The sequence below is a fragment of the Macrobrachium nipponense genome, chromosome 4 (assembly GCF_015104395.2).
Source record: "Macrobrachium nipponense isolate FS-2020 chromosome 4, ASM1510439v2, whole genome shotgun sequence".
NCBI lineage: Eukaryota > Metazoa > Arthropoda > Malacostraca > Decapoda > Palaemonidae > Macrobrachium > Macrobrachium nipponense.
Window position 1 is genome coordinate 146,517,196 of NC_061100.1, and position 13,809 is coordinate 146,531,004.

At 36.8% G+C, this 13,809-nt stretch overlaps 1 long non-coding RNA gene across 2 annotated transcripts; it reads left to right on the plus strand.

Annotated features, from left to right (window-relative positions):
- Window positions 1-735: 735 nt before the first annotated feature.
- On the plus strand, window positions 736-5,876 carry LOC135211752 (uncharacterized). Of its 2 annotated transcripts, none has more exons than XR_010313749.1 (3): window positions 736-885; window positions 5,154-5,267; window positions 5,665-5,876. It is a non-coding gene; the product is annotated as an uncharacterized LOC135211752 (long non-coding RNA). The 2 variants fall into 2 exon arrangements; XR_010313748.1 differs by lacking the exon at window positions 736-885 and adding an exon at window positions 3,177-3,216.
- The last annotated feature ends 7,933 nt before the right edge of the window (window positions 5,877-13,809 follow it).

The following is a 13,809-nucleotide window of genomic DNA, read 5'->3' on the forward strand; positions in this document are numbered from 1 at the left end:
AGTACGTCCAAGCAGGCAATAATTATCAAATCCAGCAGTCACCAGGAGTAATAAGGCTCAGAGATCAACTGACTCCTTCAGTCGAAAAAATCTCCGACACAGCCACAGTGACAGCACCACTCACTCACAAATATATGAAAAGACAGAATGGTCATTAGTGGCAATTACCAAACAGACAAACCACCGGGGAGGAGGAAAACAAACTAAATGGATAATAATACAATTCATATACATATCAAAAACAAGAATAATAAAATAACTAAGAATAAAATATCACAACAAAGTGACAACAGATAATTTAATGTATGTAAATAAATGTGTGCATGTATTTAAGATTCACTTTGTCCTCTTAAAGCTAGATACTTAAGAGTTATTCAGCCTCACAAGCTACGTAGTATTTTATATCTCGAAATATGCTTCTCTTAGCTAGTCGGTACATGAATTTTTCAATTCACTCCAACCTATGAATTTGCCACAGGTGACCCAATGGTCTAGTCACCTAGTAAGAGTTGTTGACGACTTTTGCTTATCCTGTGTGTAATGCGTCTGGATATGTTAATAGCCTAATGAAAAGGCTTGTCATGGAGACAGAATGAAAAAAAAATCAATAACAGCGAACTTTTACAAAACATTTAGCTCGTGCTTTTAAGAAACTATTGACATGACTGCACTGAGAAATAAGCAAAGAAAAGTCTTAAACTTGCAAAACCTAATATTCCTTAGCCCGCTCTCTTTCAGTGTAACTCAAAAGTATGAGAGACCGTTCATTTCGTTTTCATTGTGTGTCTATGGGCAGAGAGCAGATCCGTATATACGGCTCTGGCAGAGAGTAGCTGCCTCTGCCGTCCAGCGTCCATGGCCGTGAAGGAAATTCACCCTTTTGAGGTAAGGTGTTAACATAGTTGTTCTTAAAAATATGTTAAGTCACTCGCAGAATTAATGTTGGTTGGATATTAAGTTTGTGTTTCAAGTACCGCTGTTTAGTGAAGTGCTTATCCCTCTTACGCCGGAGCCCTAAAAATCAAAACTCTCCCGTATGCCGGGCCTGGTTTGGAGTGAGCGCGGAAGTGGAAAAAATAATTTTTTCAAAAAATTACAGCGCGCGTACTTTTGAAGATTAAGAGTTCATTTTTGGCTCCTTTTTTTTTCATTGCCTGAAGTTTAGAATGCAACCATCAGAAATGAAAAATAATATCATTATCATATGTAAATAATGCGATATATGGTAGCGAAAAAAAAAATTCATACATAATTGTATTCAAATCACGCTGTGCAGAAAACGGTCAAAGCTAACCAGTTACTTTTTTTTGCGTTGTATTGTACACTAAATTGCAATTATTTTAATATATAATACATTGTAAAACAATAAAAGCAACACCGGAAAAATATTATCACAAAATGATGTACGAATTCGTAACGAGCGGACGTAAAAAAATGTTATTTTCAAAAATTCACCGTAATTCTAAATAATGTTCTAGAGACTTCCAATTTGTTTCAAAATTAAGACAAATGATTGAATATTACGATACTGTAAGAGTTTTAGATTAGAATTGCAGATTTCGACCATTTCGGACGAGTTAAATTTGACCGAATATCGAAATTTTAATATATATTTTTTTTATATGGACATATTTCAAAGATGGAAAAAGCTACAACCTTCAATTATTTTTTATTGTATTCTTCATGAATTTGCGCACATTTTGATATATGAAACTCTATAAAAAGGCTAATATGAAAAGGAGCAAATATTAGGATAATGCCATGTACGTATTTCGGAGACTTGCGGCCGCGAATCGGCGCGCGGAGTGAAGGTAAATATATTTTTCAAAAATTCACCATAAATCACAATATTGTTTTAGAGACTTCAAATTTGTTTCAAAATGAAGAAAAATGACAGAATATTACTAGGCCGTAAGAGTTTTAGCTTACAATTGCGTTTTTCAACTATTTCGGTAGAGTCAAATTTGACCGAACGTGGTTTTTTTTCTATTTATCGTGATTTATATGCAAATATTTCGAAAAAAGAGCCAGCTACAACCTTCAATCATTTTTTAGTTGTATTCTACATGAAATACGCACATTTTCATATATAAAACTTTATGTAACAGCTAATTTTAAATGGTGCAAACATTTCGACAATCGCACAAAAAAATTCTGATTTTTTCGGAAGTTACCGCGCGAACGTAATGTTTTTTTTTTTCATAAATTCACCATAAATCGAAATATTGTGCTAGAGACTTCCAAGTCGTTGCAAAATGAAGGTAAATGATTGAATATTACTAGAATATAAGAGTTTTAGCTTACAATTGCGTTTTTCGACCATTTCGGTAGAGTCAAAGTTGACCGAAAAAAAGTTGAAATTTTTGCACTTAACGTTATTTATATGAAAATATTTCAAAACTGATAAAAGCTACAACCATGGGTTGTTTTTTGTTGTATTGTGCAGGAAATTGCGCACATTTCCATATATAAAACTTTATGTAACGGCAAATTTAAAAGGGTGCAAAACATTAGGACAATCGCACGAAAAAATTTATCGGAAGAGTTATCGCACGAACGTAAGGAAAAAGTTTTTTCATAAATTCACCATAAATCGAAATATTGTGCTAGAGACGTCCAATTTGTTGCAAAATGAAGGCAAATGATTGAATATTACTATAATGTAAGAGTTTTAGCTTACAATTGCGTTTCTCGACCATTTCTGTAGAGTCAAAGTTGACCGAAGGTTGAAATATTTGCACTTATCGTTATTTATATGAAAATATTTCAAAACTGATAAAAGCTACAATCATGAGTATTTTTTAGTTGTATTGTGCATGAAATTGCGCACATTTTCATATATAATACTTCATGTAAAGGATAATTTAAAATGGTGCAATAATTATGTCAAAGTGACGAAATAATTTCCGAGATGTGTCACTGATACTTTTTAGTGCGATAAGAAAGAAATTCGCGCTTGCGCGCCTGCGTAGCGATTGTAAACAAAACAACGCCTTGATCCGTGAACTCCCAGCATCCCCAAGGCGCGTGATACAAAAGTTTTCGGCTGGTAGGCCTATAAGTATTTTTCCGCGAATTTTTAAAAAACTTTTTTGAGCCGACGTATGATACGTCCAATCGGCATACGGGAGACATTTTGACTCAACGTTAAATACGTCCAATCGGCGTAAGAGGGATATTATTTCTGGTGCAAATTTAGTAGAGTTTTGGTGATAAGTGAGTGTTTTTTTTCTCTGTTTTTGTAATTTTAATGAGTTGTTTATAAGTTAGTTGGGTTGGTTGGTGTTTATTCGAGATTTTATTTTTTTTTTTCATCAGAGTAGAGGATTTTATAATAGTGTTTTTCTGTACTCTTAAGTTTCACGTGATCTACGGCTTAAGTAACTGTTTGGTAGATCTAAGCCCTTATTCCGCAGCGAACTAGACTATGCCAGTTAGTTAACGTTTTTCTATACAGTTTTACCGCCTGAACAAGAATTTAAGATAATATTTTTTCAGCCGGCTGTAATTAACGTGTAATTTACCTTTTAACATTTGTACCTACAGAAAAAACAAAGTCCTTCATGTTGTTGTCTCTGTCGTATCACCTATTTTAATAAGCTCCTGTTCGTTCGTTTGTGTGCTGCGCAGTCTCGAATTGTCATGCTGAAACCGCACCTTCCGAATGACGTCACGAAAAAACTCCACCCAAAAAGTGACATCATTATAGACAATCGCAAATAAGCACGTTTCATTTTTCTCTGAAACAAAAGAAAGCATAGCGTTTTCAGCCAATGACAATATATAATGTTACCAAGTCGTAATTTTTTTTTGGCAAATACCCCTATTTTCTCCAATTAAGCGTTAGTTGCACTAACGTCATGAGTGAGTTAGCACGACCGTCTACACGCTCCGATTTTGTTCCCCAGGAAACTTTCCCCATAGTGTGTGAAAATTACGTGAATTATCGCGATTTCACAAACTATTATGGGCCTATAGAAAGGCTCTTAACTTTTGCCAAAAATCACGGTTTAATCAAGAGTTAACATATTTGCCCGACTTGTAAGGAAAAGTGCCTTCTTGACTTCAACAAAAAAGCCTTTCGGTGCGATAAAACCTATGTAAGGTAAGCTATTTCCTGTATATATTTTTATTATCGTATGAAATATGTGATTGTGTCAAATATGCTGGAGTATTGTGTCTGTTAGCCTAATGGCCGCTCAAATTTTTCGCAATTGTCATGAAGTGTGCAGGGAAGGTAGTGCCCTTAAGGGGGGGTCGCAGTGGGGGCGAAGCCTCCCCCCCCCCCCCCCCCCCCCCCCCCCCCGCTAGGCCTAGGTAGGGGTACGGCGCTCTAGGTTAGGTTGAGGTTAGGTGGTTTGTTTGGTTTAGGAGGTTGTGCCCTGGAAATCACTTTTCTCCTGCTCCCCCCACCCAAAAACCACGGTTCCCACTGGGTCCCCCAAGAATTTGTTAGATGGAACAAGGGTGTAATTGCTTGATGCCACCAATATTAATGATCAGTTTAAGCATAATCAATAAAAAATACATCGGAAAAATATATATTCTTCTGCAAACAAGAGACGGAGCTCTCCTTTAGATTTACCGTCTTCAGAGGTAAATTACGGTATAATTACAGTCGACCGAATGAATATTACTTTAAATTCTTGTTCAGCAGGTAAAATAACATAGGAAAACGTCAATTGCCATAGTCTATTGTACCGCGGAATGCGGGCTTAGAATTACCAACTGTTTTAGGCATTTTTGACCTTGAGTATGAACCCCTGCACTGCACATTGTGCTTTTGATTCCTTTAATTAATATACACGTGTTATGTCGGCACATATGCCGCAGGTACGTTTACTTGCAGAGTACTAAGTATTTTGTGAACTTGAGTTAACTTGTCTGTATTAATGTTTATACCTATTAACGTTTTCGTGGACGATGTTTGTTGGGTTTTGTTTTTAAGTTTTATTTTAACAAAATTGTCTTGACAGCATAATTGTAATTACAAAGTTTTTTCGATTTAGTTTAAAGGTTGTAGGCTCAACCAGTGTACTTGTAGGTTAGACATGTTTTCTTAATTTTCTTCTTTACAAAGATGCCTGTTCAACACGACCTGGCTTAGACTTTTGACTGAACAGTACGGGCTTTCAATCTTGCTGTTTTTCCAGGTATGCAGTGATCCCTAAGAAGCCCTTACGCCAATCTTCACATTAGCCTTCACTTCTGGTATGTGATGTAAGCTTCGTTGTCACTTCTAATGGCGACTCTTAATGGCGACTCGGGTATGTAAACTTATTTTAAACTTACTTCCTCCACCCTTTAAGGGGGGTTGCTCCTTAAGGGGTGGAGGGCTCTCCCTCTAACCACTTATAGTGGGTCATAAGAACTGCTATAAGTAGTCCTTGGGAGATATTAAAAAAAAATTTAAATGAAAAAAGTGTGGCCTAGTCCGTTAAGGATGGATTCTGAATTAAGTTCATAACTGTAATACTGAGATAAATGATTAAACCAGCAGAATAAAGCTAAGTTTAATTCACAGGCATAAAAAAATTTGAATTAAGATACTAAGACTTAATTTTTACCTTGTCTTTTGCTTTGGTTCTATGGCTAGTGTTTAATAGTTTATCATAATTTGTTTATCATAACTTATGTTTGATGTCTTGACTTTTCTTTTTTCAGCTATCAGTGAATCCATAAAGACTTGAAACCAGAGTTTTTTAAGCTCAAGTTTTTGGCATAATGTTTAGGCACAGCTTTGCGGTCTGATTCATACTGGAAGGATCGGCAAGCAACTAAATAAATGATAGTATATAGTGTGATACAATGGTAACCATTAAAATGGAAAAGTGGCACTAAATGACTGGTGTAGGTCAATAAAATGGGAATTTGTTTTTCTGAGTTTTTGTTCATCATTTGTTATTTGTTAGTCTTTTCAAGATTAAGTAAATCATGACTGCCATACGGGAGGACTTAGGTTGGAAAAAGTAAAATTGTTTGGTTATGCAGCTTGTACGAACAAAACTATTAATGATTGTAGCTTTAATTATGCATTCCTGGGAATATGGAAATAGACTAGAATAGAGAAGGCTTATAACTTCGGAAATAAGTTTTAACTAAGGAAAGTAAGGTAAGTTACTACCTAGATTTAAGATAATTTGAAGTAATGTTGGAAGTGCTTGAATTTCCAGTCGCCAATAAAGATACCATTGAAGTGTTTGGTTATCAGGATTCATTTTATCATTTTTTTTCTCCACCTTATTTTATCTAACAGTGTGAGAGAACAGATTTGGAATAAAAATGTTTTGAAAAGTGTATTGTGTAGCGAATATTACCTCTAGAATATCAAATGTTTATATAAAATTCTGTAGCTCCCTGGGGATGACCGAAAAATGCATTTTGAAAAGGACTCTTGTAACTCTGCTGTGAGGTTTTTAAGCTGACAAACCAAAAACTTATTTAAGGGAAAAGGTAATTGGTATAGTATAGCATGCTTACGTGTTTCAGGATTTAGTATTTAGATAAGTTGCTTTCTTAAAAAAAGTGGCTTTAAAAAATTGTCCCAATAGGAATATAGTGGTAATACTTTTAAAACATTTCAATAAATGAATGTGCCTCATGCTTTGCTATACAGCCTACATTCGATCATAAAACCAGTAGTGTGATACTGGTAAATGCCCACTGACTAAGTATGAGTGCATGATTAGGGAGCGTGCAGAAATGATGACTTAATAGGGAGTACCTACGGCAAGTTAGAGTAACACTTGTGGAAAAATTCTTTGGGTTCTCACTCTGCAACTTTTGTGGAACAATTCAGTTCTCATTCTGCGGAAGTTTACTGTTCTTGGGTCTGCATTTCGGGGAAATTAGAGTGGATGTTTATTTAACACTAGTCTCTCTTGATAGACATAGTTTCTACACAATATGAACAAGAAATTTCTCCACTATTAAGATCAAAACTAACTGCTATGAGATTCAGGGCCTCTGTAACACGGTTTTTTCGCAATAACTTTTTATCTATGCATTTCATAAATATAACGCTTATTCAGAATACATATTATCAACACATAATTTTGAGTATTCTGCACTACGTAGGTTGAATAAATTTGGTACTTATGTAAAAGTGACCTTTTTTGAAGACGGGCCAACTTACTCAGAGAAAAGGTTTCGAACGCACTCGTTACGTAACTTATGACAGCATTTCTTCCCTCTTTCTCGATGGATGATTGGCTATACGTAACGAAGGCTAAACCTCTGGCAACAATGACAAACAAATTTAAATACAAGCAAAGCTGTACACCTTTATGAACTCTGGAACCTCTCCACTGATAATTGTCATAATGAACAAACCAACAAAATATGTTAATAATTGATTATTAGTCTAACTCCCAAAATAAGTTTCCAAAGAAATTACAGTCTACTTTATAGGTCACAATCAGATTGACAAGATGTAGGAAATAGTTGGTAATTACCAAAAACATAGTAGACAAGCTTGATTTGATAACTGCTATATCCAATGTCAAGCAATTTTTATTTATTGGCTATCTACCTACTTACTGAAAAAAAATAGCCGGTACCGTATTTTGGCTTTAAACCTTCACCAATAATTCTCGTCAGAATGGTGACTTCATGAGGCTCCACCCACTTTCGCCTCTTTATAATTAAGGATAACACTGAAGGCTACCATGGGCATTGTTGGATTAGAAAATTCAACTTCTGGCTATAAAAACGAATTTCTCGAGTAGTTGTAAGAAGTGCTAAATGATCTTCAAGGATCCCAGCAGTTGTTCCTAAACGTTTAATTCATGTATATTACTGCTATACTGTTGCGGCACTACTGCTACAGTAGTATTACTACGCTAGCGCTGATACCCCACACACATCTATGATTGTTCCGCCATTCATAAAGTCTTTGGGTTTCAAAGCCGATGGAATTTCTGTCTGGTGGATGTGCGGGGCAACATTTAGTCAAAAGGTGTTTGTTTACCTTGCTTACGTAATGAATGTTTTTCGACTCTTGGCTCGTAATCATTGGCCATGGCGTCGGCTAGATCATTTTTACTCTATAAAATTAAAAAACTATCGGGTTTAGGTTATTGATAATGCTGACAAAATTTGTGTGTGGTTGTAAAATATACATATGTCAACTTTCAGCTACATCCGATGCTTTGAAAAGGAGCAAAGTCCAAAAAACTGTGTTACAGAGACCCTGAATCTCATAGTAGATGGGTAAAGTTCATGTATGGTGGTTTGGTTTTCCTATCTTAAATTTAAGTAAACTGTTCTTTTTACCGATTTTATTTTTATTTTATTTTTTTTTTTTTTTTGAGAACGTTCAATACACTTTCTTTCACAGTAAACTTTTTTAACTTAATTTTCCGTCGAGGTTCTCGTTAGTGTGATGCGGAATATATTGGAGACTTGCACAGCTGAAGTCAAAAATATTGTGGAAATCCTTCCCTGGCATATTTTTCATGTTGGGTATGATTCAAGTATCGAATGAGGTTGTCTTGCCACAAACTGTACAACCAACTAGACTTTAAGGGTAAAATTAGGTATATCGGAATGGGTCAAAGAAGCAGTTAGTGACAGATTCTACTCTTCAACGATGGTGATTGTTGGTTTAAAGGAAACTGAATAAGGTAAATTGATCAATTTTTCAGCAGACGCCCTAGTAATAATTAAGAGAAGGAAATTTTCATCACTATTAAAAGTGGTAATGTCAGTAATGTTTAAATAAGCCTCTGATGAAGTTAGGTTCTAGGATACAAAAATTACTCGCGAGGTATGAGAAAGACTGAGGTGTAAAGGCCTGTCCACACGAGCGGGCCTGGCCTGATCGGCGTGCTCCGGGGTTGACGGCAAATTCTGGCGGGCTTACCCGTGAATGTTGTCCACACGGGTGAGGCGATGGAGAGGTGGGCGTTCCCGACGATGCCAGTAGTGTGTTCAGTGCGGTACGATAAACATGGGGCCTACCACAAAGAAGATATTGTGTAGCATGATAATTGCTTTGTGCGATGAAAAATTAGATATGGTGTAAATAACGGCTCGGTAAAAGAAATGTATGTGGTTAACGTACATCTGCCAGGGTAGAAGCTCAAGCCATCGGGCACCACCACGGTCTATATACCTAGACCGTGGGTACCACCATGGTAATTTTGCTGCAAGACCCATCGGCAATTTGACGGTTTGTGCGTCAAGTGTGCCCGTTCTATGGGAGGTCCGCCGATCAGGCCCGGTCGAGTGGACAGGCCTTTAAAGGGGTTGACCATCAAAGACTAATCAGGACGAAGATTAAATAATGAAAACAAGAAGCTGCTCTAGGGAGACGAGGATTATTGAAGGGAAGCAGAGAGTAATGTCAAGAGGACCACTCTTACTGTACTGGGGAAGAGAATGTTGAACGAGGATCAGAATTAATGTAGTGAAGCGAGGAGTACTACGCTGAGAGTAGAGAAGAGCCAGGATTACTGTATAGAGGCTAAAGCCAAAACTATTGTAGGACGACCAGGGTTAGTGTAGGTCAACTACAGGTGGACCAGAATTAATGTCGGGGTCGAAACTGCAGCGGGAGTGTCGTATTACGATATGAAGCCGGGACTAACGTAGGAGGGAGTCGTTGTTACTAAAGGAGGACCAGGACATCTGTAAAGAGGCTATGGAAGGACCACGATCAATGTAGGAAGACCAAGACTACTGTGGGAGAATTATTATTTCTGTAAGAGTCCGTGGGAGGACCAGGGTCTGTATGGGGAGACCAAGACTGCTGTGGGAGAACTTAAGATTTATGTAAAAGGTAAATCACTAACTTAAGAGGACCAGGATTACTTGCTGATCTACATCCTATAGGAGTAAAAAATAAAGGAAGTTTTAGAGTAAGTTAAAGAGAACCAATAACATTCAAAGTGATGAATAAACATTTCGAAAACGTAGGAAAAATGAGAGAGAGAGAGAGAGAGAGTACTTCCTTCAAAAGATGGGTTACAAAAATACTTGGAAGAAATGTCAGATCATGGATGTCATTGAAAAATAATTTAAAAATTGCATGATAACCAGAAATAAAATTGGTATATTAGCGTGATACACTAAATTATGAACTTTAGAAAGATATGTTTTAAGCCACAACACTAATGAAAATTTCACTTTGCTTTCAGGTGCTGAAATACAGTTTGAAATCGCAACAATGATACCTGCAATGGTAATACGTTTCCGCAAGTACGTAGTAGTAGGTGAGTTGTATTTTCGATTGTCTACTATGAGATTCAGAGCCTTTGTCCCGGTGTTTTTCTGGAATAACTTTTATTCTGTGCATTTGACAAAGATATCACTTAGCCATAGTATACTTTACATCCCCACCTAATTTTCGTCAGCATTCTTTATTACTTATATTAGAAGAAAGTATATTCATAAGAGTGAAATAAAGCAACCGAAGCCAGTGGCGGAACACTGTAATGTATGGGTTCAAAATTATACGTGGCGTAAACATACGGCGTCATGACTCCTCCCACAAGGTGATGACGACAAACAGCTGTCTCTGAAGTTCTGAATGACTATTCGTACCTTGTCAAGGCTTCAAGAATGGCGGCTATGATAAGTCATTGTCCCAGTGGTTGCAGGACAGCTTTCGCAATTCTACTTGCACAATTGTTTAGAAGTGAGGAGGCCCGTGGCAAACAATACGTAAGCTTGAGCAGGTAAATTAATAGTAGGGCCCTTTTTTGGGTGAGGAGTACACCCGGACATCCAAGGCTACCAAGTTTTCGTCATTTGTTGACTTCCACACGGCGCAGAGATGTAATTATATGTGCTCTATAAAGCAATAGTTGTTGATTCCCTAGCAAAATATAACTTACGGAACAACATCGAAACTTGCTTTGCCAAAATAAAAGATGTCATGGGTTATGGTTACATCACTGAATGACCTTTGCTGTACCAGTGCTTGGCTGAAATCTAAATTCTATAATCCAATCTAATCATATGCAATTTTCTATTTATTAAAATGATCTTCACTGTCATATTAGGAAAAATATCAAAGGAGTTACGACGAACGCCAAAGTTTTCTTCACTTTGTTCATTGATTTTTAATAATATAATTTTTCAAAGGAGAAATAGTGATAGAAAGTAATTTCTCGGATTACTTTTGGAAACCTTTTCATCAAGGATTCTAGCACTTGACCGCTTGGAATAAATCCTACATACTACTACTACTACTACTACTACTACTACTAATACTACTACTACTACTACTACTACTACTACTACTACTACTACTACAAAGTGTAAAAAATTATCCATCGAGGAGGAAAGTTAATGACGTCATAAGTTACACCATTATATCTTCGAAAGACATTCCTCTGAGTTTGCTGGCGATGTCTACAAGAATTCTGTGTTACTCTTACTCAGAATTATGCAACTTTCGTAATACGGAATACAGTCAAAACTTAGGTAGGGATGTAAGATACTCTGTGACAAAGTGTCATCTTTGTCAGGTACGTAGATAAAATTTTATTCCGGAAAACCACGGGGACACCGGCTGTGAATCTCATAGAAGTTTCAAACTGCAGAGGAAAAGTCACTTTTGCTGAAGGATGTCCCGTGTGGGGGTAATGGGAGAGGGGGGTCTTCATTCTTCTCTCAGCACGTAAGGGGAGTGACGTGACTTAAGTTTTCATTTTAGCTTTTTGTTTTTTTCTTTTTGGCGTACTGAACTAAATATACGTGCATGTGGGCGCTCATTTTACACTCCGTCTGCTGGTTTAAAATCCCACGTTTCTGTCTACTCCATCTACTGGTCTAAAATCTTACTTTTCTGGTTATTCTATCTACTAGTCTAAAATCCCACTCCTCTGTCTACTCCGTCTACTGATCTAAAATTCTAAATTTCCTGTCTACTCCATCTACTGGTCAAAAATCCTACTTTTCTCTCTACTCTGGCTAATGGTCTAAAATCCCATTTCTATTTCTACCCCATTTACTGGTCTAAAATCCTACTTATCTGTCCACTCCATCTACTTGTCTAAAATCCTACTTTTCTGTCTACTCCTTCTACTGTTCAAATATCTTATTTTCTGTCTCCACTGTCTACTGGTCTACAATCCTAATTTTTCGTCTACTTCATTTACTGGTGTAAAATCCTACATTTTTGTCTACTCCATTTAGTGGTCTAAAATTCTACTTTTCTATCTGCTCCATCTACTGGTCTAAAATCCTACGTTTCTGTCTACTCCATCTACTGGTCTAAAATCCCTCTCCTATTATGTTAGCGGCCGTGGTACTTCTGGCATTCCGCCTAAAAGCTTTTCCGGAAATTCTTTTGTTCGTCTTTTTGCCTCCACTCTCCAGTCTCCACTCCGTAAGACATTTACTTCTTTCCCAGAAACACCTCATTCTTCAGAAACACTTCTTCAGTCTTCGTGATACTTTCATAACCTTCTATCGAATCTTCTGTGTCGATTTCATCCTTTCACCTATATTACTTCCGCTTCACTAGAATCTGTATTAAAGACACCCTGTAACAGTATAGCACTTATTTCATGACGTTGTATCCCCCCCCCCCCCCACCACAAAAAAATGCTGTGTATATATAGACTGGTTATTTTTCAGCAGGCAGTCATTTACTTTCCTTACTTTACTAGTCTTGAGCAGCTCATCTAGATCAATGACATCAGCTAAAACATAAACTTCTATAGAGGCCGAAGTTGAGAGAACTAAGCTTCAAGTTCGTTGAAACACGGCTTTAAAAAATTTAAATTTTAACTATGGGAAAAATGAATCAAGCATCGCAATGCCGTAACGACCATAGTCATCCATTTGATTAAGAAAGGGGTCATTAACATATGAATATTTTGATGAGGTGAACCTTTTATGAAATGACGGAATGATTGCCTCCATAACATCCTTGTTTACTCAGTAACATGGTTAGATTTTTAAATGTTTCTAATTTTCCATGTTGCAACGAAAGATTGGATGAAACGCCTAATATCATTCCTCATGAATTATAAATTGCTCTAGATTTATTTCACGTGAGGTAACCATGCCTATCTATTTGCTATGCATTAGATTATTTGTCCCTATCGTTCCTGGGAAAGTTTACCTACTTAAGGGGGAGGCGACGTTTCAGTGAGGTTCGGAGCCCCAAGAGTTCCCTTATCCAAGAGTTAATCACTTCTGGCAATACTCCATCACATGAGTGAACAAATATATAAGCTATAAAACCACTAAAAATTGAAAAGGGACCTTTTGATTAGTCTTTGGGAACAGTTTTGGTTAATTCTTAATGTAACTTAGTGAACAAAAAAGCAGAGAAAATATTTACCTCGGAAATTATTTATGGAACCTGACTCATCTGAAAGAGCTACGTTACAGAATTACATTTATTGGAAGTGATACGTCTACCGATCTTCACGATGAAGTGACTCTGTAGTCATTACTCATGCATACGCATAAACATATCAGTGAATACATGGGTATGAAAAGTATCCCTTAATATAATAAACTGATTATTCTTACGCCCTCCATAAGCACACAGACAGTCTCGCTCACATACACACAGACATGTATACAACCACCAATGAGCCACCGTTCGGTTCATAGGTGTGCTCCTTTTTGTGTGTCAATTGGAATCTGTGGGTTTCTCAAGCAAATGTTAGTCTGCATTGCGTTTTTTTTTCTCAAATGCGTCTTTTTATTAGGGGATACTTACAAGTTATGGTATTTATTGTTTACTGAATACCTCATTTCATTTTACCAAGGCTGGTGCTGATCTATCTTCTACCAACAACTTTGTATTCTGCTCTTTACCTTTAAAATAACTTTACCATTTTT